This window comes from Anser anser (assembly GCF_964211835.1).
Source record: "Anser anser genome assembly, chromosome: 1".
In the NCBI taxonomy this organism is placed as follows: domain Eukaryota; kingdom Metazoa; phylum Chordata; class Aves; order Anseriformes; family Anatidae; genus Anser; species Anser anser.
The window spans coordinates 175,976,339-176,000,257 of NC_139720.1; the positions used below are offsets into that span (position 1 = coordinate 175,976,339).

Sequence of the window (23,919 nt, forward strand, 5' to 3'; positions counted from 1 at the left end):
CTGGATCCCCCACGGGCAGCAGCTCCTGCCAGGTCACCTGCTCCTGCGTGGTCTCCTCTCCACGGGCTACAGGTCTGGCCCGGAATCTGCTCCGGCAGGGGTCTTCCACAGGCCGCAGTCTCCGTCACTGCAGATCCACCTGCTCCACCGGGGTCTCCTCCACGGGCTGCAGCGTGGAACCCTGCTCTACCGTGGTACTCCATGGGCCGCAGGGGGACAGCCTGCTTCACCATGGTCCTCACCACAGGCCGCAGGGGACTTCTGCTCCGGCGCCTGGAGCACCTCTCCGCCTCCTTCTTCACTGACCTTGGCGCCTGCAAGGCTGTTCCTCACTCCTCTCACTCTCCCAGCTGCTGTGTGTTGCAGCGTGTTTTTTTTTCTTTTTTTTTTTCCCTGTCTTAAATCTGCTCTCACAGAGGTACAAAACAACATCGCCTATTGTCTCAGCTCTGGTCAGCAGTGGGGCCCTTACCAAACATGGGGCAGCTTCTAGATTCTTCTCACAGAAGCCACCCCTATGGCCCCCTGCTACCAAAACCTTGCCACGTAAACCCACTACACTCCACCCCTCGCCTCTGTGAAAAGCATATTTAAGAATAATCACAATATTCTCTCACTTTACTGTCATCACAATCTTCATAAACTTGACCTACATCAAAAAAAGAAAAAGAATTCCCTGGACTTATCTTCAGAGAGATTAAACATTTCTGAGCTTCTGGGATATGAAAAGTCACCCAGAAAGCAGAGTCTCAAGAGGCATTTACTATTCACTTTGAAACAACACACCCACTAAAACAGAGCCAATAGCAGCTTAGATAAATCAACAGGTAAGCACTCTTTCCCATACTGCTAGGAAAACGATTCTACCACTGGATATGAAAGGTCCGTAAGAGTTCTCAGATTTTGGTTTTCGTTTCTGCCAACGAGATCTGCAATGGCATAAACTTGGTCCATAAGCCTAGGAAATAACTGCCTCTAAGTTTTCTGATGAATGCTTTCATCATGTTACATGTACACAAAGCTTCAATTTCAGCCTCAGAAAGAGAAGTGCTGCTCTTTTAGGTGCTTGGAGCCATCAAGAAGGTAGATTAGGTACACCACACAAAAATAATTTTTGAAGGCATCACCAGCTAAGGACAGATGTTAATCACTAGAAAAGCCTATAGCCTAGTTGAAGGCTAAACAAGATAGCCTAAAGAAGAAGCAATGCCAATAAGTCAAAAATTATCTGATGGCCTTACAAAAGGCCTTACCTTTCATGCTTCCATCCTTAATACATCTTTCCAAGTATGATAGTAGTGGCAAGACTTCTGTAAACTGCAAGAGAGTAAGCCCAACAGTCACTGTGTTTAATTTTCTTTATCTGCAGGGCTAAGATGCTCTTGTCCTGCCTTAGCACTATTGGAACAGTTGGACAGAAATCAGTACCACTAGGCACATAAACCTTGGATTGCTTCTGGAGATGTTTCCATTAAGTTTTCCATCCGGTATGCTAGAAGGGTCACCCCTATAAATATATTGACATATTGAGCCATATAATTAATTCACTGCAGAACACTGTTATTTGTCAAAGACCCTATTGAGAAAGCTGCTTCAGGCTGTACAACTTTCAAAACAATGACTTTCGTACATTTTCTGCAAATATATGTATTTTTTGCTGCTAGTGATTCATACATACATCAAATAAAATGTCTAAAAGGCTTTTCTGTTGACATTGCCAACTTGATTAATCAAGTCTTGCTGATTTTTAGTCCTTCAAGTTTTGCCTTGAAAATATTCATCAAGTTTAATCTTTCAGTTATGGATGCTTGCTTTCGAAATGTCACAGCAACAGCAACTTCACACTCTCAACAGCCAGCACTTTAGAACACACTACAACTTTTATTTTGAAACCAGCAAAAATCATAAACTTTATGTATGTCATATTTCTTCTTCACTTTTCTGCTTTTTGAAAGTTCCATTAGGAACTTTATCCCATGATCCAGAAGGAAATAGAGTTAGTAAAGCATTGCCATATCTAGCAACAGTTTCACAGGCTTTATACTGAGGTTGCGGTTTCTTAGGACTGAGGCTTGTCTAACTTGTTTTGATCTATCTGCTGCTTTGTTTTAGTTTGTTTAGCTGTGGCAGACTTTTTCCTAATGAACAGGTGGCTAAACTTAATTTGTTTTGCTTTTGTCAATGTATCTATGGTACAGCCATCATTTTATATAGACAGTAAGAACAACTAGTTATTCTGTACAAAATGACATATTTGTGATACTAGCATAATGATGCAGTGCAAAGGAATATGGGCCTGATATGGCAGCAAGGGTCTTGAACTGGGGACACAAGATAGGCAGTAGAGGGATTACAGGCATGGGGTGACAAGAAAATGAGCACAAACTGGCACCAGAAGACTAGAAACAATTCAGCAATGGTCATTTGAAGAAGCACAGGCATGGAGCTAAGCAAAAACAGTTTTAGGAGTAACAAAAAGAAGAAAAACAGATATCTAACTTAAGCAAATCAAATAAACAAACAAACAATAACAAAAAAAATATGTAGAAATTTCAGATATAATGTGACCTTGCACACCAAGGAAGAAAAAGCAAAGTGTAGTGATTGTTAGGAAATAGATAAAAATATCCCGAATGGATCCTAGAGTAGGGAAGAAGAAATCGTTGTCATGATCATACTCCCAACAAAGGTTTTGGGATGCTGACAGCACATCAGAATAAAATCATTCATCTTAGGATCCAGAAGAACATTGGTAAGGTAACCATAACACCATTTTTGTGGGTTTATTGCACTCACAAAACCACCTGTGAATTGCTGGCTCCATGTCTGAGCACTCAGTATGAGACAGACATGGACCAAAAGACAGGACAGTCCAGCAAAGGGACTGGAAAATCTCATATGAGGAAAGGTTGAGAGAGCTGGGACTGTTCTATCTGGGGATAAGAAGACTCAAGGTGGTATTTTTGATATGTATAATTACCTGACAGTGGGATAGCCAGGCCCTTCTCAGTGGTGTCCACTTACATGACAGGAGGCAATAGGCACAAACTGAAATATAGAAAATTGTACTTAAGCATGAGAAAAATGAGGGAGGGGAAACACCATAACAGAGAAGCACCAATCCTGAAGATATTCAAAACTTAACTGAACATGGCCCTCAGCAACCTGCTGTAGTTCACACCTCCTTTGAGCAGGGTGATTGGACTAGATGATCTTCAGAGACGTTTCCTATAATTCAGTGTGGATCTATGATGCAGTATGTATAAAAGTGTTAACTTTATTGTTATAGTTTTTCCTTCAATATTACTCTCTTTTCTTTTTACTTTTTTTTTTTTAAGAATTACATCTGAACTTATAATAATTTATTGTTGAAACTGTTAAGATTTCAAATACACTAACAATAAATTGACGGCTTTGCATATGATTTGTGTTTCTTTTCTCTCTGTAGAGAGAAAAAAAATACTCAAAAAGTACTGCAAATTGATACCAAACTGCATACATAGTGTGGTAATCAGTGTCAAGGCAACGTATTCATACACAATTTCCATTGGATAGTTCATTTTGTCAGGTACGGTATGTATCACTGCTTCACTTCAATAGAATGATTAAATCTTCTTTAAAAAGTGTTACATTTTATTTTGTTGAAGGTCAGCCCAGTCACATGGACAGTTACAGCTCTAACACAATTTGACAAGCTGGTAAAGATGTTTCAGGAAGCTGGATGCCCTTACTCAAAACCAAGAGCAATCATGGTGATTCTCAGGTTACAGCAATAACTGAAGCATGCTTTGTAAGGTTTCTGTTGTACATGCGTAAGCTTCCAGAGTGCTTGTGGGTTTTTTTTGGTTTTGGGGGATTTGTTTTGTTCGGTTTTATTTTTTGGTTGGCTGGTTGTTTTGTTTTGTTTTGTTTTGTTTTGTTGGTGGTGGTGGTTGGTTGGTTTGTTGTTGTTGTTGTTGTTGTTGATTTTGTTTAATGGTTATGAAACATGTTATTTTCCGATTTATATTTCACTGGTTTTGTTTTGTTGCTGACTTTCTCTACTAGCAGTAATACTACCCTAGTTTGGAAAAAAAGGAAAAAAAAAGAAAACAGAAAAAAAAAAGTAAAAAAAAAAAAAGTAGATTATTATGAAGTACTTCTGAGTTGCTCTGATTATGGCCTTTGGCCAAAAGGGTGGATGACACTGAAAGATCCCATAAAATCCTGAGTAAAAGAGTAAACACAGGAGAAAATGAGAATTTGTTAGTCCTACAGAAAGAACTGAGAGACCTCACTGAATGAAAAAAAAATAAAGCAAACATTTCTGAAGCTTCAGAAAGAGAAGCAATTTTGATTTAAACTTTTGCATTCTATGGAATATAAGTCAAAAGTGTCCATCAGATTTCTTACTCAGATTTATTGAGAAAACTAGTGGGTTTTGTAGCACCACAGATATCAGTGGATGGCAATTACAGCTGAAAATCTCATGATAATCTTAAATATGAAGAGCTCTCAAAGATAAGTTCTGGTCAATGGGTGATCTAGCATCAGCCTCAAAGTGATCATCACATAAATAAGAGAGAACATCAATGAGGACAAAGGAAGAGCTGAAAATACTTATATATACTAGAAATAAGCAGTTTGGAATTGTTCCACTACTAAGCTCAACTGAACTGATCGTAATTGGCAGTTTATAATTCAAAGAGTAATGCCACCATTTAGTCAGCCTTTGATTGTGTTGATGACTCCACAAATAGATACGTCTGTAAACAAGGAACATAAAAGTCAGGGAATTACTGATTAGTCTCAGAGCTTTTTCTAATACTTCATGCATGTATTTTGATTACAGTTCACTGTTTCTATTCAGCAGCAAAACTGATATGTTGTTTTTTTATTCTCTGTGTACATAGAAATGAACAAAACACATACAAAGAAAGGCATGTAGAGGAAATGTAGTGCTGTGTAATCTAAACTATGACGCTGAACCTAAACTATGGTGCATCAGTCAGCAATAAAATATCAAAAATCTGTCTGCCAAAGGAGGAATTGCAACATTTTGCTGGGTTAAGTGGGCCAAGACCCATCTCTTTTTAAATGCAATGACACAAATATAAAATGTGCTGCTTATACTATCATTGAAATAATATCAGCTGCAGTGGAAAATACAGGTATAACATTTGAGACAGAGAAACTAATCTGGTTGTACAATGTTGGAGTGTTGTCGATAAAACTTCTGCAAATAAAATCAACAGTAATGCAGAAGCAATTTCTGACTCTGTCAGTCAGTTTCACCCTGGGTAAAGCCAACCAATGTTCAGAATACTTGTTGTGGTTTCTGTCAAAGAAAAGCATTGGGACTCTGAATTAATTCTTGTGTTTAATGAAATATTACATGACTACTGCTACTAGCAGTAACAGGCAAAGACATCAGCTTTGGTTTCTTTCACCATATCCTTTTTGTCAAATTTCATCAAAAGAAGCACAATGTCATTGTTCCCCTTTCCTTCTGTTACAGCTATCATGCTGGTTCTCCATGATGAGGGTCATACTAAGATCAATCAATATCTGTAACTGCTGCTCCTAAGCAGAAATGGTATATCACATCACCTGTCTTTCTGGTAATTTAAGTGCATCCTTCTTGTGACATTTATACAAGAGATTAAAATATAAGGTAAGAAGAAAAGACTCTTATTAACCTGCAACTTCTACTGGCTTCTCACCATGGGAATTATCCCTAATTCAACTGTCTCACATACAATATAGCAAGTGTAATTAAGCTGTAAGGAAACCAAGAGTCAACAAATATGACAAATGGTGGATCACTTACTGAACAGGGAGTATCCTTAGAGCTGGCCAACTGGGAAGAAATCCAGAGCAGTATCTCTATTCCCCAATTTCTCTGATTTAAACACCTGAATTAAACAACTCCATCCATTTAGAATAACTACTGTTTACATATGCAAATGTCCAGGACTATTCTCTGGCATCTAACTTACTTACACAGAACAGCTCAAATAAAACTATTAAATTTCTACACACTCCAAAATAATGTGGCCTCTGTAAACCACCTATTTCAAATGACTCCTAGTTGTTTGAATGGTGATAACTGGCACATTCAACAGTATAAGCAATAGAGATTGAAACGTACAGGAACATTACCTGGCATTTCTTCACTGATACAGTTAATTATAGTAAGTACTATTGAACTACTTCCGGGAGATAGATACCTAACTGTGTTCATTGACCGTAACACAACAGCCCAAGGCTTAGAGCAGGAGTGTTGGGTCCTAGACTGCATAAAGTTTTGTTGCTATTTCAGAAGAGATAGTTTTCCCTCTTTCTATTGTTTGTAGTTTATAATGCCAGAAAGTTTAAAAATTCTGAGGCTGGGAGAACTTAGCACTAGCCTGCACATTTCACATTCATAAAAAGTCATGAACCCATATATTCCAGGTGTCTAGCTCATATAAATAACACATAAACCCATCAGTTTTGACCCTCTTAAGAGATGTGCAGGGAATAACATCAATTATAAGAAAGATTCCTTGTTTTGCACTTTTATTTGAAGAATCTCAGATCTGTTTAAAGCCAGTGAAAATTGGTTATTGAAACTGAAAAGTTGGTTTCAAATTTCTATTATGATGTAATGACACTGCACTGTAATGCTTGGTGTGTTACAGCTTCTAGGTGTGCACAGTGTGAACCAGAGACTTTCAGATATCTGGGGTGAGTAAATTTGAAATGGATATTTGTACCAGTTCATCTTAAATGCTTGCTCCCCAAGTGCTTTCTGAACGTAAGAACCATTAGGAGACTAATTGCTTTTTCCTCCCTCTCCTAATACCTCCTGTAGATTTATTGAACTCAGTATGTCAAAAAATAGTCCAACTAAAAGACAGTGAAAATGTGAATCTACTAAGAAGAGATTTATACTACCTGATAACAACAAAAATAACAAAACATAGATCCAGGAACTGCCCAGAACTTACACCTATAGAAGTTCTTCCATGGCTAATGTGCCTGATACTTTTCATGTAATGCACTAACTCTTTTTCATCTTGCACCAGAGGTGTCAGCGTTCTCAAAAAGTTGGTAGATCCTTAAAGCCCTGTTTTACCAGCCTACGCTGAAAGCTCATGCCATTGTATTTCCTCAGATGATTAAATGCTGGGTTTGGGGTGTCTGAGAACTGTTTATAACTTTAGAGGTATTAAACTAAATTCTTCCCCATGTCAAGTGAGTACAGCAATCACCGAACTCATGAATAAAAGGAGGAGGGACACCTCTCCGACAGACATTGTTTGAACGTGCCTTTGTACAAGCTTTAAAAGGGGTTCAGAGTGGTAAGTCCTATCAGGAGACCAGCTCCTCTGGCAGTCTCAGAAAATGTGCTTAGTTTCTTGGAAATGTGTCAAATGACTTCAATCACAACCATTTCCTCTCTGCTTTCTAGTGGCTAGTTATGATGAGTGAACTTGGGTGAAGCAAGTTTCAAATACTTGCGCATCTAATTCCTGAGAACTTTTCAGGCAAGGGTGCAGCATAGGTAAAAATTAGGCTTTGCTGTCGTAAATTCTTCTGGGGATCTTAACTTTCATGTCCTAATCCTGCCTGCAGCTACCACTTTCATTACATCATTCAACGGACTCTCTGGATGTCAGCAGAACTTGCCCTCAGACAGCCTGGCAAATCATGACTTCGGAGAGAAGTTCCATCCTATGCCTCTTCTCAGGTTTGCAGTAACAAGTTCATAAAAAGTGTTCTCAGAAAAGAAAAAAAAAAAAAAGGAAAAAAAAAAAAGATTCTTATTTGATTCTTATTAAGTGATGCTTATTACAGACTACAAACAAAAATGAAAATACTGAATCATTTTTAAAAGACCAGAGACATGATCTCTTTCAGTTTGGGAGCACACTTGAACTAAGCATTTTCAATGAGCAAATTGCAAATTTCTGATTCAGTATTGACTGACATAGGCAGATTTTGTCGCACTTTCCAATATTTCAGTCACAACTGAGCTTTACTGAATTTTCTTCTGTATTCAAAATGTTACTGAAAGCCTGTATGAATACAAAAAAAGCACAGCCATTCTCTATCAGATGGCTACTAACACTGTGACAGATATGTTAAACACAGATAATTTCTTCTAACCCAAGAGATAGAATGGTTTTTTTGTATATATATTTGTAGCTACAACGATTACCATGTATAAGAAAGAGGATACAAGGGAATCACAGATTTCTTCCCTTTGGGAACATTTATGATTCATATTACAATAAAAAGGAGTTCCTTTTGCACATGTACAGAAAAAGGCCACTTAGTATGCAAATTCAGTCTGTCCAGCATTAACTTATCTCTGCTACTCAAAAACACTTCAGCTGAAGCCCCCCAGGTACATACTGTGGGAGTGTAGATGTATGACTTTCCTATCACTCATATAAAAATAAGTAATTAATTAAAATGGGAGTGATCATGAACAAGAAACATCAAGTCTATGAACAAATTATTATCCATGTAAACGGCCTTAATATAGCCTTATTTATGCAGAAAGACTTCCTAATTACCATAGCAAATTGAGATTTCTGAGCTGGCACAAACATTCAAAATAAAACAGGATGAATATCAAATTAACATTTAATTGCAGCTGCCAGTTACCGTCCATCATTCCCAAGTCTCTGGACACATAAGCATCCCTTTTTTCTTGCCCAAGCATAAAAGTTCCAAACTTTTACAAAAGACATTTTTTAAGAATGCAAAGGAAGTCATGCTTAGGTTGAAAGGAAAACTTTCTTTGTTCTGCTAATTCACAATTCAGGGACTTCCCTGCTATTTGGTCTTGTCTTGTCTTTGGAGTTTTAAGATTTTTAAGTCCTTTTCCACAGGATTGTTATGTTCTTTCACTAAGAATTTCAAACTAGATTTTAACCTTTTGTATTTATTTGTATAATATGATGTATTTGTCAACACTAATTCAAACAACTTTATATTATAATATTTCATTTTGCTGAAATGAAATGTTATTTTTTTTATGTTATGTTATTTTGTAGTCATTCTATTTCAGAATTCAGAACTCAGAAATAAAAAAAATCAAACTCAATCATTTAAAAATTACCACTTCAAAAGCCCAGAATTCAGGTCTCCAAGGAGAAAGACTTAAAGCCCCAAGACTTAAAAAGTCAAAAATTTGCTTTCTTTATAATTATCCTTAAGATATCAGTATGGTTATACTTTAGAATTTTCTCTGCAACTATAAGGAATACCAAAAATTCCACAAATTCAGTTTAAACTGAAATCATTTAAACTCCAAAAATTAGGACTTGGTAATAAACCAAACATTATGAAACAATACCTGAAGCAACTCGGGCCATTTCAAAAAATATTAAATTTCATTTCCTTTATTAATCAGCAATTCGTTATTTTAACTCATAGCAAATATTTTATAAATTATTCTTCTAAATTAGTTTTGATTTAATGCATATAAAATATAACAATATGTAAATTGTTTTGATTTAATTAATTATTTGTTATAATTAATAGCATCAGTGGCTGAGATAAAATTCTTGAGTCTAGCAGTTAAAAGGAACTCATGAGACAAAAGCAGAATTTACATATTTATTCCTGGCAGTATCTTGTATGGTTAATATTAATGTTTCCCACGTGAACAAAGTCTTATTTCTTATAGATATCTAGATACAGCTGAGCTGCTGAACATTTATCACAGGCCTGTACTTTAGAAGGATTCAAAAACTGCATTTTTCCTCCAGCCTGGTAATGCAGATCAGGTACCCCTGCACCCTCTGGACACAGTGGCCATCACTTCATTTAAAGAAGTGCTAGGAATATGTATGCTGCCTAGAGGACCTTCAACCCCGCTCTCTTTGAGAAGATCTAAATCCATAGCTCTGTTCCACCGAAAGGAAAGCTCAGGCTGTTCTAAGTTAGGGTATCTTCAAAACTTCCTACCTTTTTTCCACGCATAGCTGTTGGTTGATTCCTAGGGGTTCTGCCCAAAATGACCTCATGTTCCCCATATGGTAGATAAAAGCCCATCTATCTCAGGTGTCTGCTTTCCATAGTAGCTACAAACTGATACCCTGGAAAAAGTAACAACATGAAACATGAAAACATGAAATAATACCTTCAAATTCTTTCCCAGCACCAACTTTTTTTTTTTTACATTACAAAAGAAATGGATCTAGACCTCTTAAAAAAAAAAAAAAAAAAAGAACAGTGAGCCCCTCTTTCCTATTCCAATATGTACATTTCCATGCTGCAATGCAATGCAAAATGATTGAATAATGGAAGCAAGCAGCAATTATTCCTCTCATTAAGTGAGTAGTTTCAAGTACATTAATAATTACTCATCCATTTCATATTGTACCTACAGAAGGTAAATTATGAGAAAGGTAAATTACTAGAATGCTTCCTCTATAATCAAGATTAATATTACTTGTTGACAGTGCTTATTACTATCAAAACTACCTTCATTGAACAACTACAACACTAGTGACAAATTATATTTATACTGCTATTGATCACATTTATTATTAACCATGAAAACAGTAATTTTATTACTCTTAATCACAACTATTGCTATGCATTTACATGGTGCTTTGCAAACACATGCTTAAATATATTGGACAAGATTTTTGCTTCCCATAAATCCAGTAATATTCAACATAATCTGTCCACTGTCTACTGCAAAGAACTCACTTTCAGATTAAGCTAGACAAAGAATAAACACAGAATGATAATTCGGGAAAAAACTGATCAGAGGATTTAGTTGAGAAAACTGAAATGTCAGGAGAAGTCCTGAAAAAAATGTGAGATTTAGTAGTATTCAAAAAAAAAAAAAGGGGGGGTTTAGGTATGCTTAAGGGTATGTTTAATTATCTTTTTTTTTTTTTTTAGCACTGTATGTAGAAATGAAGAATCAAAAATAATAAATGATAGTATTAGATCACTTTACACTGCCAGGAGAAAGACCATCATTGCCAAGATTTTTTTTATCTGTATAAATATAATTCAAGAAAAACAATAGCTTTAAGTGTCTCCAGAACAGTAAAGTGTCTCAAACAGTAAAAAAAAAAAAAAGAGTAGGTCAGAGGAAAAAAAAAAAAAAACTGTAATTGACATCTATATAGCATATTAACGCTGGAGAAAAAAAAAAAAAGGCCTAGAAAGTATGAGCTTGATCCAATCAACGTCTGTGGCACAGATGAAAGCATGGTTGTATCCACAGCTAAATCATGTATGTCAACAACCATTTAATATGTGCTGAATAGCATGAACTAGATTATGGGCCTTGGAAACAAATGGTTAAGCATTTATGCTTTGTGTAAGGAGATACTTGAATGAAGGAAACGGCACATAGAGACACACAAAATCCTGCAAGCGCAATAACCAACTACACACAGTAGAATATTTCAAAAAATATGAACACAAACTTAGAAATTTTAGAAGCCAAACGCTCATTTCAGAAGGTACTCTGAAGGCTCCTTAAGCTATAAGCTTTTATCTATTTCTAAGGTCACACAGCCCTGACACTGTAAAGATCAATAAATTTTGACTGGGTTATAAATTCACAAAGGTTGTGTACTTATGAGCCATAAGTAGTTTTTCTATGAGGAGTCAGCATGAGCCACTGCAACTTCTGAACCAGAAGCTTAATGGAAATAAAAATAAATGTGCTACCAGCCCAAGTTTTTGTGCATTTTTTTTTCCTCTCATTGATATGTATTTATTGTAAAAAACTCTTGAAGGTCTCCAGCTAAGAACTAATTCCATTCCCCCTCTGTCCCTTGTCATAATCACTAGCCTATATCTACACTACTCAACTTTTTCAACTCACTCAGTGATTTTGCCTAAAATGTGATGGTGTCATTTGAATTCATAGAATCATAGAATCATTGAGGTTGGAAAAGACGTCTAAGATCATCTGGTCCAACCTTTATCTTAGCACTGCCAAGTCCACAGGTAACCATGTCACTAAGCACAACATCTACATATTTTTGGAAGACCTCCAGGGATACTGACTCAACTACATCCCAATGACTCAACTACAGTAAGTCGTCATTTACCAAACTAACAACAGATAAACATATATATCTACATCCTCAGGAACAAAAACATAAAAGACACAATCATTCATCCACCTACTAGGATTAAATCACTATAAACAATAAAATATCCCTGTTATCTTTGGAACCACCACCACAATTTTGCTCTAGGTGTTCAGACACTTAAATCTGTATGTATCGCATGCATCTACTTCTAAGGTGTCTAGGCTTCCGTTATAGATGGTGCAGCTTTAGTCAAAAGAGTCAACAGAGCCTAGAGAGATCTCAGACCTCATGCACATCTGTTCAGCTAAGAGCTGCCTCAGCTCCAACTAACTGTATTAATTAGATCTCTCTTGACTATATGGGATCTTATATATACAGCTTACATATAGGTATCTGAACTGCAGAGACTTTATATTAAGGAGTCTGAACCATGAACTGAAACCCACCTTTTGCCTTCTCTATCCAGTTTTTTAAACAAGATCAAACTCTGGTTTGTTGGTGCTCTCTGATGTAAAAATGCTATAGTAGGGAAGCCAATCTACATTGAAGCAACAAAGTAGAATAGGATTCGCCCCATAAATTTAAACATAAACAATTTAGATATTAACAAATGAGCTATTCACCCTAAGCTCTCTTGGTAGCGTTACAGCACCATTCAGTTGATCTGTTTTAGACATCCACTTTACGACAAGAAGAACTGTGTCCTGGAAGTATTTATTTCTCTACATTAACAGTAAGAGAGTTTAGGATACCTAGCTCAAATCTGGACACCTATAACAGCAGTCTGTCAATTACAAACATGAAATGGCAGAGCTGTGCTGTAAACATTTGCTCTGTTCTCTGAGAAGCAATGAAGTTTTAAAAGCAAGGCTACCTGTGTCTTCTTTTTCAAAACCTACAGATGAGTTAATTGTAGCTTCATTGTCTGATTCACAGTGGAAATTAGCTAATGTGCAGCCCTCTGAGAATTTAAAATGAGATCAAGTCTTTATTTTCCTACTACTGCTTAAGCACAGACCAAACGGAACAGAACTATGAAATATCAAGTATGGCATGGTTAGACATGCTTTGTGTCTTCGGTGATGGCTTTCAGCCATAACCCTTTAGTTCAGTAGCCAAACACTTTGAAGCTAAAACCTATTTTTTAAAGTACTGCAACACAAATATAACTATGGAAAGACAATACTCTCCTGGACAAAAAGTTAGAAAAAAGAGTAAGAAAGATACACCAAACTCCCAGTCAACAAGCCTTACAAAGGCAATTCAACGCCATGAAGTTGCTGAGGAGCCTTACAGAAGCTTACTATAAAGTGCCCTTTTGTGAGAGTTGTTACCTTGACTGCTGTCAGCTCTGGGCATTATATAACTACATGTGCTAGTCCTGGGGAAAAAAAAAAAAAAATCACAAGCAAAGCAATATTGCTTCCAAATCTCATAACTACTTTATTTCAGGCAATTGTAGAGAAAAAAGAAAAATGTCTCCTTGAACACTACAGTGCAGATTAAAACACAAGTGTCAGGTAAGCACAGTTTCATCAGGGAAAGACCAGAAAGATATCTTCTGGAAGTCTGGTCATGTACTTGCCTAGAAGAGGGAAAACTGTTGGACACTGACTTCTGCTGTGCCAATCTTACATCAAAGGAAAACTTCACAGCATCCTGACTCTGTTCCTGGGCCAATCCCCAGAAGTGGATCATAGTGAAGCCTGGAGGCAATTCTTGCAACAAGTTGAAAATTATCCCAACAGGCTGCCACCAGCCGAGTACTGCCAGCATGTACAGCATTCTTGTTACTTTTTCTTCTCCATCTTCAGTATGCACCTAATACTGAGTACTGTAGAAAGGAATAGGTTTGTTTAGCAGTGTCTGGGTTGCAGACAGAGCTTTTGTGGTCATGGAAAATGGAGAAAGCATGACAGAAAAACTGCCAAAATTCAAGACATATGGTGGACAGTTATTGCATTAAATAAACATTTAATGTTCTTATTCAAAAGATGCAACAAAATATCTCCCGGTATGCATGTGAATAAATTTTACTTTTATTTCTTTGATATGTCTTTGTCTTTTATGTCTCTGATTCTTGTCACAGGAAAAGCATGTCTGACATATTGTTTTAAAAGACTTAGTGCCTTGTGCAATGTAGTCAAAGAAATCAGCAGGCTAGGAATCTATGGGAATAAAATGTGAAGATCCATGAATAAGTCTTATTTTTTGACCCACAGTTTGAGCCTCCACTTTAACTGTTGAGGAGAGTTATGTGCTGTTTAACATGACAACTAGATTCCAAGGACCTGAAACAATATAAATGGCTATAGACTAAAAAAAAAAATAATGTATGAAAATTTGAAGGAAAAAGAATCCTTTATATGTCACTCTAGGTTCTCAAATAAAGACATACTCCATACATATTATCTCCTCTACCAGTGCTCATTGATTGACCTTTTTCTTTTCTTAACAAAAAATAAAAAAAAATGAAAAAAAAAAAAAAGAAATCTGAAAGACTATTAGGTTACCATTTTACAGATACATGTTCTTCTCAGCAAATGCCATCATACTTACCAAGTTACAGTCTTGTTCTTGATTAATTCACTCTTTTACTGTGACCAAATTATTTGCTTCATTCTGGAATAAAAATAAATAACTGTTTTTGCAAGAACAGCAAAACAATCACAAATGGTTAATAAACCATTTTTACCAAATAAAAAAAAAATTAAAAAAGTAAATATATTTTGACTTAAAATTGGAAATATTTTTACATAATTATCATATCATATGCATTAATAGCAGAATGTTTCTAGGTCTGATATTTTAATAATAAATTTCCCAATTACTTCAAAGAGAAATTCATCTTCTTTCTATTTTACGTAAGCTAACGAATCAGATACATGATCCCTTTTATATCTCCATTTTAATCTGTATTTAGGTATGCCATTAGTGTCAGAAAAATATAGCTCAAAGTGAGCGTAGCTCTCAAGCCAAAAGCATGTAACATTTCATATAAATGTCACAGGGCTGTCCACTCATTTTCAGATGATTAAAGTAGAAAGAGGATTGGCTAATAAAGAGCTTCTTTTTTAATATCTCGAGATAATAGTCATGGTTTGAAGTCACAAAGTGGAACATCAACTGCTTTTGTCTGTACAAATCACTTTGACTCATATAAGGTTTTGTTTGAGTCAAATTATGCACAAAAAAATTCTTGTCATAGCTGGAAAAATCTTGTTCAACCTCCTGGAGCACTTTTTCTCTTTAGTATTTATCACCTTGGTTGGTATGGAGTAGTAATTCTCAAGAGTACCTTAAAGTTACCATTTGCTCCACTGACACTTTAGAGAATATAGAAGTATACCGTAAATAGCAGACGAAATTCTATGTTGATAAATGCAAAATGTTGCCCATGGGGAAAAAAACAATCTTAAAATGCATGTAGACTGATGGATTCTGAAATAGTTATTACCACTGAGGAAAAAATCTTTGAGCTATAATGGACAATCTAAGAAAATGATCAGCAGCTGTCAAACAGGCAAGCAAAATGCTAAAAATATATTGGAAAAGGAACAGATAACAAAACAGGGAACATAATTATTTCAGTGTTTAATTCTATGGTGCATCTGGATCTTGCATACCATGTGTAGGTCTAGTTCTCACATCTCAGAACAGACTACAATAACCCTAGAAAATGTATGAAGAAAGGCAGTAAACTTCTTCAGAGATGTGTGGTGGGTTGACCCCAGCCAGCACATAAGCACCCACCCCATCACTCCTTATGCTCCCCACAGTGGGATGAGGGAGAGAATCAGAAGGGTGAAAGTTCCACACATAGGTTGAGATAGAGATAATTTAAGCAAAGCTACATGCACACAAAAAGCAAAATAGGGAATTCATTCACTGCTTCCCGTCAGCAGGCAGACGTTTAGCCACTTCCTGGAAAGTAAGACCTCATCACATGTAACAGTTACTTCAGAAGACAAATGTTATCCCCACTTCCTCCTCCTTTCTCCCAGTTTTTATTGCTGAGCATGACATCATATGGTATGGACTATTTCTTTTGTCAGTTGGGGTAAGCTGTCCAGGCTGCACCCCCCACAACTTCTTGTCTACCCCCAGCCTACTTGCTGCAGGGGCCGAGAAGGAAAAAAAAAAAAAAAAAAAAAAAAAAGAACTAATTGCTATGCAAACTCTGCTCAAAAATAGCCGAAATACTGGTGTGTTATCAACACTGGTTTAGACACAGATCCAGAACATAGTACTGTATATATAGTACTATATAGTACTGCTCTGAAGACAAATAACTCCATTCCAGCCAGATCCAATCAAGTAAAAAAAGGCTTCTGTATAAGAAACGACTAAATAAACCAGACATTTTCAACCTGGAAGATCGAATACTAAGAGGGATAGAGTGAAGGCCTGTGAATTTATGAGAAGTAAGAGAAAAGGTGAATGAAGTGTCATTGTCTACTGTCACAACACAAGCTTTAGGAGCATCAAGTTTAATGATCAAGTAGATGACTCAAAACAAGTAAAGGAGGAATTGTTTCACACAATACTGGAATTTGTAGCTACCAGTTGTGAATCCCAGAGTTTGCATTTATTCACAGAAGAATTATAAAGAATCATGAACGATAAAAAAATCCAACAGTAGTTAGTAAATGTAAAGGTATTTTGGTCAGATACTTATTTCCCTATACTTGCAGATCTGTGAAGGTAAAGGAAATATACCTGGGAAGAAGAATTCCCACATACTCTCCAAATTTATGTATTGTCACCTAGGTATCTACTTTTGATATTTTTGTATACAGGACTCTCCTCACTTTTGAAGATCAGATACCTTAGTTTTCTTTAGAAACAGTAAAGAAGGATAGTTTTAAAAGTAGTGAGGTATTCATTTTAATGACCTTTTAAAACATGACACTGTTTTCTTTCTCACCTATTTAGCCCATTACTCTTTAAGCTGAGTCACAAACAACAGCAAACACATTCATGCCATTCTCATGTCTCAATCCGTTTCCTCTCCTTTCCTTTCTCTATGGAAATATCAGCTTGCTATCATTTTTATTTTCACATAGTTACATAGTTACCTAGAGCTAATAGGAATAACACTTTTGCAAAGCCTAGATGAGAATGGGCACATGAGCTCCCTTTATAGCAGTATGACATCGATGCAGTGGACTGCAAATAACATTGAAAAGTTCAAAGTGAATGACCTGAAAAACATCTTAAATTTATTTCCGATCTGGTGGCTTCAGTACTTACGTGTAACAGGGGTAAGCCAAACAATAAAGGTCTTTGTCCCACAGAAGTCAGTCCTAATTAATTCATGAGAGTCCCATGACCTGTGGTATCCAGGATTTCTGTGATTTCTGACCTTAAAATATATGAAGCTCATGGTCTTCTTTTCTTTTTTTAATTAAATTGATGTGATTGTTTTGTCCCACATTCTGTTTCACCATAATAGCTACATTCCCTAAATACAGCTAACTGATTTTAAAACTGCCTGAAGTCAATCTGTACTGACCTTGTTATTGATGGTAATGACTGAACCCTGGTTACTAGAACAAGTTTGGGTATTGGCTTATATCAGTTTCATATAATGCAATCTCTTCAATAAAATACTCTTTCTTCCATACAGTTTCCTACTACTACTGAGTTCTCTGCTTGGAATCCATGACTGAATTAACAAGTGCACTGTGCAGATAATTGGCAGAGCTCTATTTCTGAAGTAGAACAAGAAGAAAACCAATTTGACGATATATTTGCACCTAGTCCAACCCTCTTTCTGCCCAAGCTAAGAATGTTGCTATTGATTTTAATAAAACAAGTAGACCATCTGACTGCTAGTGATGGTTTGACAGATCTTAAAATGACTACTGACTAGAATTCTAGTTCATTGGTCCAAACATAGTCTTGAGAAATAATGACCAAAAAAGATTGCATGTATGTTATTTAAAATAATAATAATAATAAAACTAAAAAAAAAAAAATACAATAGCCAAAACCAAACTAGATTGGGGCTACCAATCCAGTTCCATGCAAAGGAACATTTATATCCCATAAAACAATCTTCCAAAGCGTTCGTCTTCTACTAGTCTCATCAGACAGACAAGAACTAAGCAATTAATTCATCTGTCTCCCATCTCTAGATCAGGAATAGAATACACGCTAAATGAAACCTGGACAATCATAGCTGTTGCTTTACCCTTGGTGTAGGAAAATGTTTGTTTCATATTGATGTCAAGGCACAGTTTTCCAAAACCATTAAGCATATTTTTGAGAAAGTCCACACCTAATGTTTTAAGGAGAAACAGTCACAATACAAATAAAATGTTGTTTAATTTACAATTCTTTTTCTAGACCTTTGTGTATATAAATGTTTCATTTGCAGTAATGTGTTACCTAGACCAATACAAATAAGATCTCACAGAACTTATTCACTTCAGCTAATAATTTCTGATTAATATTACTGTTTTGGCATATAGATCCATAAAATTAAAGACCAAAAAGGATCTGTTAGGTTATCTAAACTGTCTGCATATGACTGGTGATTAAATTGCAGACAGTCCTTTCCATAAATGAACAAAAAGCTCACATGTGACTACTGAATGTCTTCTTAAGAAGTCTTAATCTGAAGCTACAAAAAGGTGAAAAATCCACTAGTTGCTTTGGTAGAATATCAATCCACTCCTTCGTTCATCAACTTATGATTAATAATTTATATCTTACTTACAATCTGAGTTTGTTTGGCTTCATCTCCTATAAAAGGTCTTTTTGCTTGTATCTTTTTCACTTGTTTACAAAGTCTTTCATATCACTCTACTTCCCTCTCTGGGTATTTATGCATTATAATCACACCGTTTTCTCACCCTCTGTTTTAAAAAGCTAAATAGGCTAATTTTCTGAAGTGTTCCACTAATTGTATTATTTTTGGCTCTCCAACTACTTCACACTTTTTTTGTACTCTCCAGAATTACTCTGTATCTTTTTGAAAATCTGTGCATTAAAATGATCTCACTATTCTAATTAAGGTCTCAGTAGGTGCACTTATATACTGCATTATACAAAAGAGGGCCAAGGAATGAGCTTGAACACCAGTCATCTACCCTGACTGTTAATTCCTTCCCTGGATATGCTTTGGAATGCTCCAACCTGCCCCTTCAGGACAAAGCTGCTGTAGAGAAGGCCTTAAATAGCATGGATGTGAATTAGTCAGTCCACCTTGACCCCAGGGCACTGATATCATCACTAGCTCTCTTTTATTTATCTGCTCAGACAGAGGAATTAAAGCCACAGACAGAAGTAAAAATCTCTAATTCATAGCATTTCAGGATTATTGGCTTTTCTCTCCACAGCTTCATAATGGGAGCTCAAACTCAGTTTTTTATTTATTATGATCACTAGAAGACCTTTTCAAAAGGTTACATTAGAAACCTTTTCAAAGTGCAGTCCACAGATTTTAGCTAAACTCTTCATTTGTCATTTTGAAAGGGCTACATTTGTATCTGGCTGCACAGAGATACATGTTGTTGGAGAGGCCACAGATAAGAGCTCAAACTACCTGTCAAATTTCTGTGTTCCGTGCATTATTTTCTACTCCAGCAGTTTGCATGATTCTGCAAAATTTATCAGCAGGGCTTTTATATTTCCTTTCAAATTATTGACGGACATCTTGAAAACACTAGTCCTACCATTAACATCAATGAAATGTAATTAAAACTGTTCTTTTCAACGATCTTTTCCTCACTGATAAGAGCTTTCCTAAAACACAGAATCAACATAGAGTGTATTTTGGTCATTCTGGATAATGATGCTCATTTAATCAGCATGTCAATAATATGAAGTTAATAGTTTTGCACAACTCTAACTACATTCTGTCTACGTAGCTACAAATTTCAATCAAATATATATATCTGTTGGAGCATGAAATTAAAGGACCTAATTTCTCACATGGGCTAGCATTAACAGCTATTTCCCTTCTTTAATGTCTTAGCAATTGTTTCAGCAATTACATATTTTATCTAGTAACTGTCTTGTGAAGGTATTTAAGATGAAAATAGAGCTCATACTCTTTCTCCTTCCTTTGTACATGACAATCCTGACCATTGAATGATTGCTATGCTCTCTATTGTAGGGCCATTATCCTTCGTATCAAGGCATAGCTTCAATATGATGGGTGGAGAGCATGTATAGACTTTATCCTGACAGGTGAAAGGGGTTGACTTTATCCCCTCAGGTGCTACAGAGAAATGAATCAGTTTCTCATTCCTGGTATGTATGCTCACTATAGCTATTTCTTAGAGCAGTAAAATATTACTGTTCTTGCCACCAAAATGGTTGGTTTTATTTTTAAGAGATTTTTTTAAGAGCTTTGTACCATCATTATCAACCTGTTGCTATGCAGAGGACAGTTACTTTCCTGCATTGTTATCAAGATGTGCAGCAAGTGGCATATGGGGCTTGTACCTGGGCTTGGCATTTAGTGGCTATCAGGATAGCTCTCCCAAAAGGATGATTTCAGGCTACCCACTGTTCAGAGTGCTGGCTATGTGGATTTCCTTCTCAAGTGCCCCAAAGTTTGTGCACATGGATCCATATTGTTATGGGATGTGGGGCTCTGTAGGATCATGTCAATAAAACTTAGGCATGCCAGAGGTACACTTGAAAGTTTACAGCCTTGTATTGGCTCTTCCATGGTGAGCCTTAGCAGTTCTGCCCTATTAAAACTGGATGTGCAGAACTAAAGCTATATTTGGATTAGGAGCAATTTAGTCCCAGTGTTATCATCCTAACAACCATTTCTTAAGCAGTGTCTCCACTAACATCATATCTTCCAGCTCTTTCAAGTAAAATTAGCTAATTCAGCAAAAGCTCATTTTTGGCAGTACTACTGTTCATGTAATGGAAGCTTCTGCTATCAATCAAAAATTGTGTTCTTGATGACAATCACTATATTGGCAGAAGCTTTTGTAGCAGACATGGAATAAATTGCTTACACTGTGAAGTGCTTTGACAACCACAAACAGTTTGGGCCTAAATGTCTATAACACTATTGAAATGAGACTTGGACTTGAAAGGCATTTAAACATTTTTGAAGTTCTTACCTGGCACTTCATGTCAGGATAAACAAAGAAAAACTGAGGACATTACATTTTAATTTTAATAGTGAGCTGGAATACTCCAATTGATTTTTCTTGATTGATTTTCAGCCTCAGTTCAACAGGCAGTCCTATGTGGATGAAAGAGCCAGGGTTTCATTTATCTACTGCCTGCAGCGCTTGATGCTGATTAAGCTGATGATTTACAACTTTGCAAAGTGTAAGTAAAATACTCAAAACATTTAATGTGTATACCTGCCTTAACCATCATAAATAACAGCACCAAGTGGTGAGCAATAAAGAATCAGACCCCAAGTGTCACACGCTTTCTTTCTGAACAACAGAATTAGCATGCTGACCCTTGAATGTTCTCCCAAATTTAGGAAATATTCTGTTCATTCTTATCACTCCAAAGCTCTCTGGAGTTAAGCGTTGTCAGTCCCACAGAAGTTTATGATTTTACATAACACAGAAATTACTGACTGCTTTTGCCTCAAGGATGTTCTTCTAACCTCTATTTTTATTACCATTTGTTCCTAGTTATTTAATGGACCTAGCATGTGTTACACAGAGAGGAATAGACCTTGAAGACAACACTTGCTTTACTGATTCTGCAAAAGTAAAGGAGGAAAGAACATGATGTATCACATAGGCCCAACAGACCATATAAATAGAAGATCACATCAAACCAGCATGTTCTCTCTACTATTGGAAAAAGCTATATGCAAGCAGCTGGGAGACATTAAAGAATAAACACTTTATTAGTGTATAGTGCTAAGTGTACATTCCATGGCCTTAACACTTTATGATGTGATCAAACAAAATGTCACAAGCAAAGCAGAGATGAGCTACTTTGGTATTTGGCCAAAAGACCTCCAAAGAACCCATCGCTACTGCGGGAAGCGCTATTAGCAATTTATGGGATGCCATTTTTCTCTGAGCAAGCATTGAAGTGTTATAAAAGGGGTGACTGCTTGCAAATTGTTGTCAGTATGTGAAGCAAAATTTGGTTACTGAGAACTTGTTCAGTGCAAGAGTCTTATCTTAGCACCAACTTTGTGAATTATTTTTACTTATGTAAATTTGCATGACTTTTCAGGCAAGCTTCAGTTCACATCAGTTTCATATCAATTCTCATCAAACTTGATGTGCAACAGGACAGAATGAATCAAAATCAGGCAAAACTAAGAATGGCAATGCAGTGGAATCACTTTTAACAAGTAATAGAATAAAGAAGATTACAATCCGAAAATAAAAATAATTTTAAAAAAAGATTATATAAGGGGAAAAATGAGTCAATAGGTAGATTATACTGATTTTGTATTGTAATATTTCTGATTAATATGAGCTATTTTCATAATAACATTTTGATCACCCAAAAATTGCTGGGGGGGGGGGGTAGAGAATTGAAAAATTTTAAAATGACAGTCTATTGTGGTTTTTTTTCCAAATTATATTTTTAAACATATTAATTTGATGGTTCCAGTCTCTTGCACAGTTACCCAATAAACAAAGTGTCCCTCCAGTATGTGCAAGATCAAGGTTCAGAATTTTCCATTTGGCCCACTGTTCAGACCAATACTTTTATTCCTGCCTTTTGGAACATTCTGCAAAGGGTCATGTTCAGTTTCTCCCATGTACAAAAAGAAATTGTATCAATAGCAACTACATGTAGCATGGATCATGAAAATTAATATAATGCTCAACCTATTAGGTAAATGTCTACTTTACAGGGTCACTTGGTGTGAGATTTCATGTAGCAGCTTGCCACAGAAGTAAATAGGGAGCTTCTAGAAAGCAATTCACCTCATCATAAAGTAGGAAAAATATGCAGGTTATCCTTATAGATTTAACTGTATGATGAAAATACAGAATACAGTTCACCAACATTTCATTGTGTAAATATATATGTCAACGTATGTATCTTAAGTCTCATAGTATCTTAAGATACCAGTTATGTCAAAGGAGACTATAGCCAATACAGAAAATGGAACCTATAGAGCGGTTCAGAGATAATTAAAGTAGACAAATTGTTTTATTTTGCCATGTTTTAAAATAACATCCCCAGAATAATAAAATAGGTATAAAAGAGACCATCTTATTCTACCTGGAATCTGTTAAGATCTACATTTTCTTTAAAAGAAAAAAAAAAAGAGGAAAAAAAAAAAAACTTTTGCTTCCAATCAGATTAATTCTTTGATTTGAAAACTAAAAATAAACTACTCATCAATCACTGTGCTTGACAGTCTTTCATCTAAATACAAGATTATCATGTTCTTTGTACCAATTCACTTAAAAGATTGTTGTATTTTGGTTTCAAGATCTACAGCTTTGTACCTATTTGCAAAGGTAGTTTGGATGAAATTCTTATTCTGTACTTCATTACTAATTACTATGGATCCACTTTTCGTACTAAAATCAAAAGAATACAGATGTATATAAACCTGATTTTGTAATGAGGTGGTTTTTTTTGCTTAAACTTTCTTCTACAGATTGTAAGCAATGAAACTAATTTGATGAAGGGCTTTATATGCTTTGTGAAAGTAAGTGACAGCTTGCTAAGGCACTTTGTTGGAAGCTACACTTGAATTACGATTATTTTTTACATTCATTGACATATTAACAAAAAAGATGATAAAGTGCTGAGATGAAAGACTAACATAATTCCATGTCATCTATCCAACTACCTGGGGGATAAATCATGGTTTCTCATTATATGGTATATTTCTTTATGACTATTAAATGAAATAAACAGTCAGTTTAAAAGCAACTTTATAGAAAAA

At 35.9% G+C, this 23,919-nt stretch overlaps 1 long non-coding RNA gene across 6 annotated transcripts in view; it reads right to left on the reverse strand.

The window, feature by feature from the left end:
- Positions 1-229: 229 nt before the first annotated feature.
- Positions 230-23,919, reverse strand: part of LOC310894175 — a 57,708-nt gene continuing 34,018 nt past the window's right edge. For 5 of the 6 annotated variants that reach the window (XR_014579641.1, XR_014579642.1, XR_014579643.1 and 2 more), the window contains 3 exons: positions 14,607-14,669; positions 9,946-10,076; positions 230-3,048 (listed from right to left, as the gene is read on the reverse strand). This is a non-coding gene — a long non-coding RNA (uncharacterized lncRNA). The remainder of the gene's footprint in view (positions 3,049-9,945; positions 10,077-14,606; positions 14,670-23,919) is intronic. The other variant, XR_014579645.1, reaches the window with a different exon arrangement.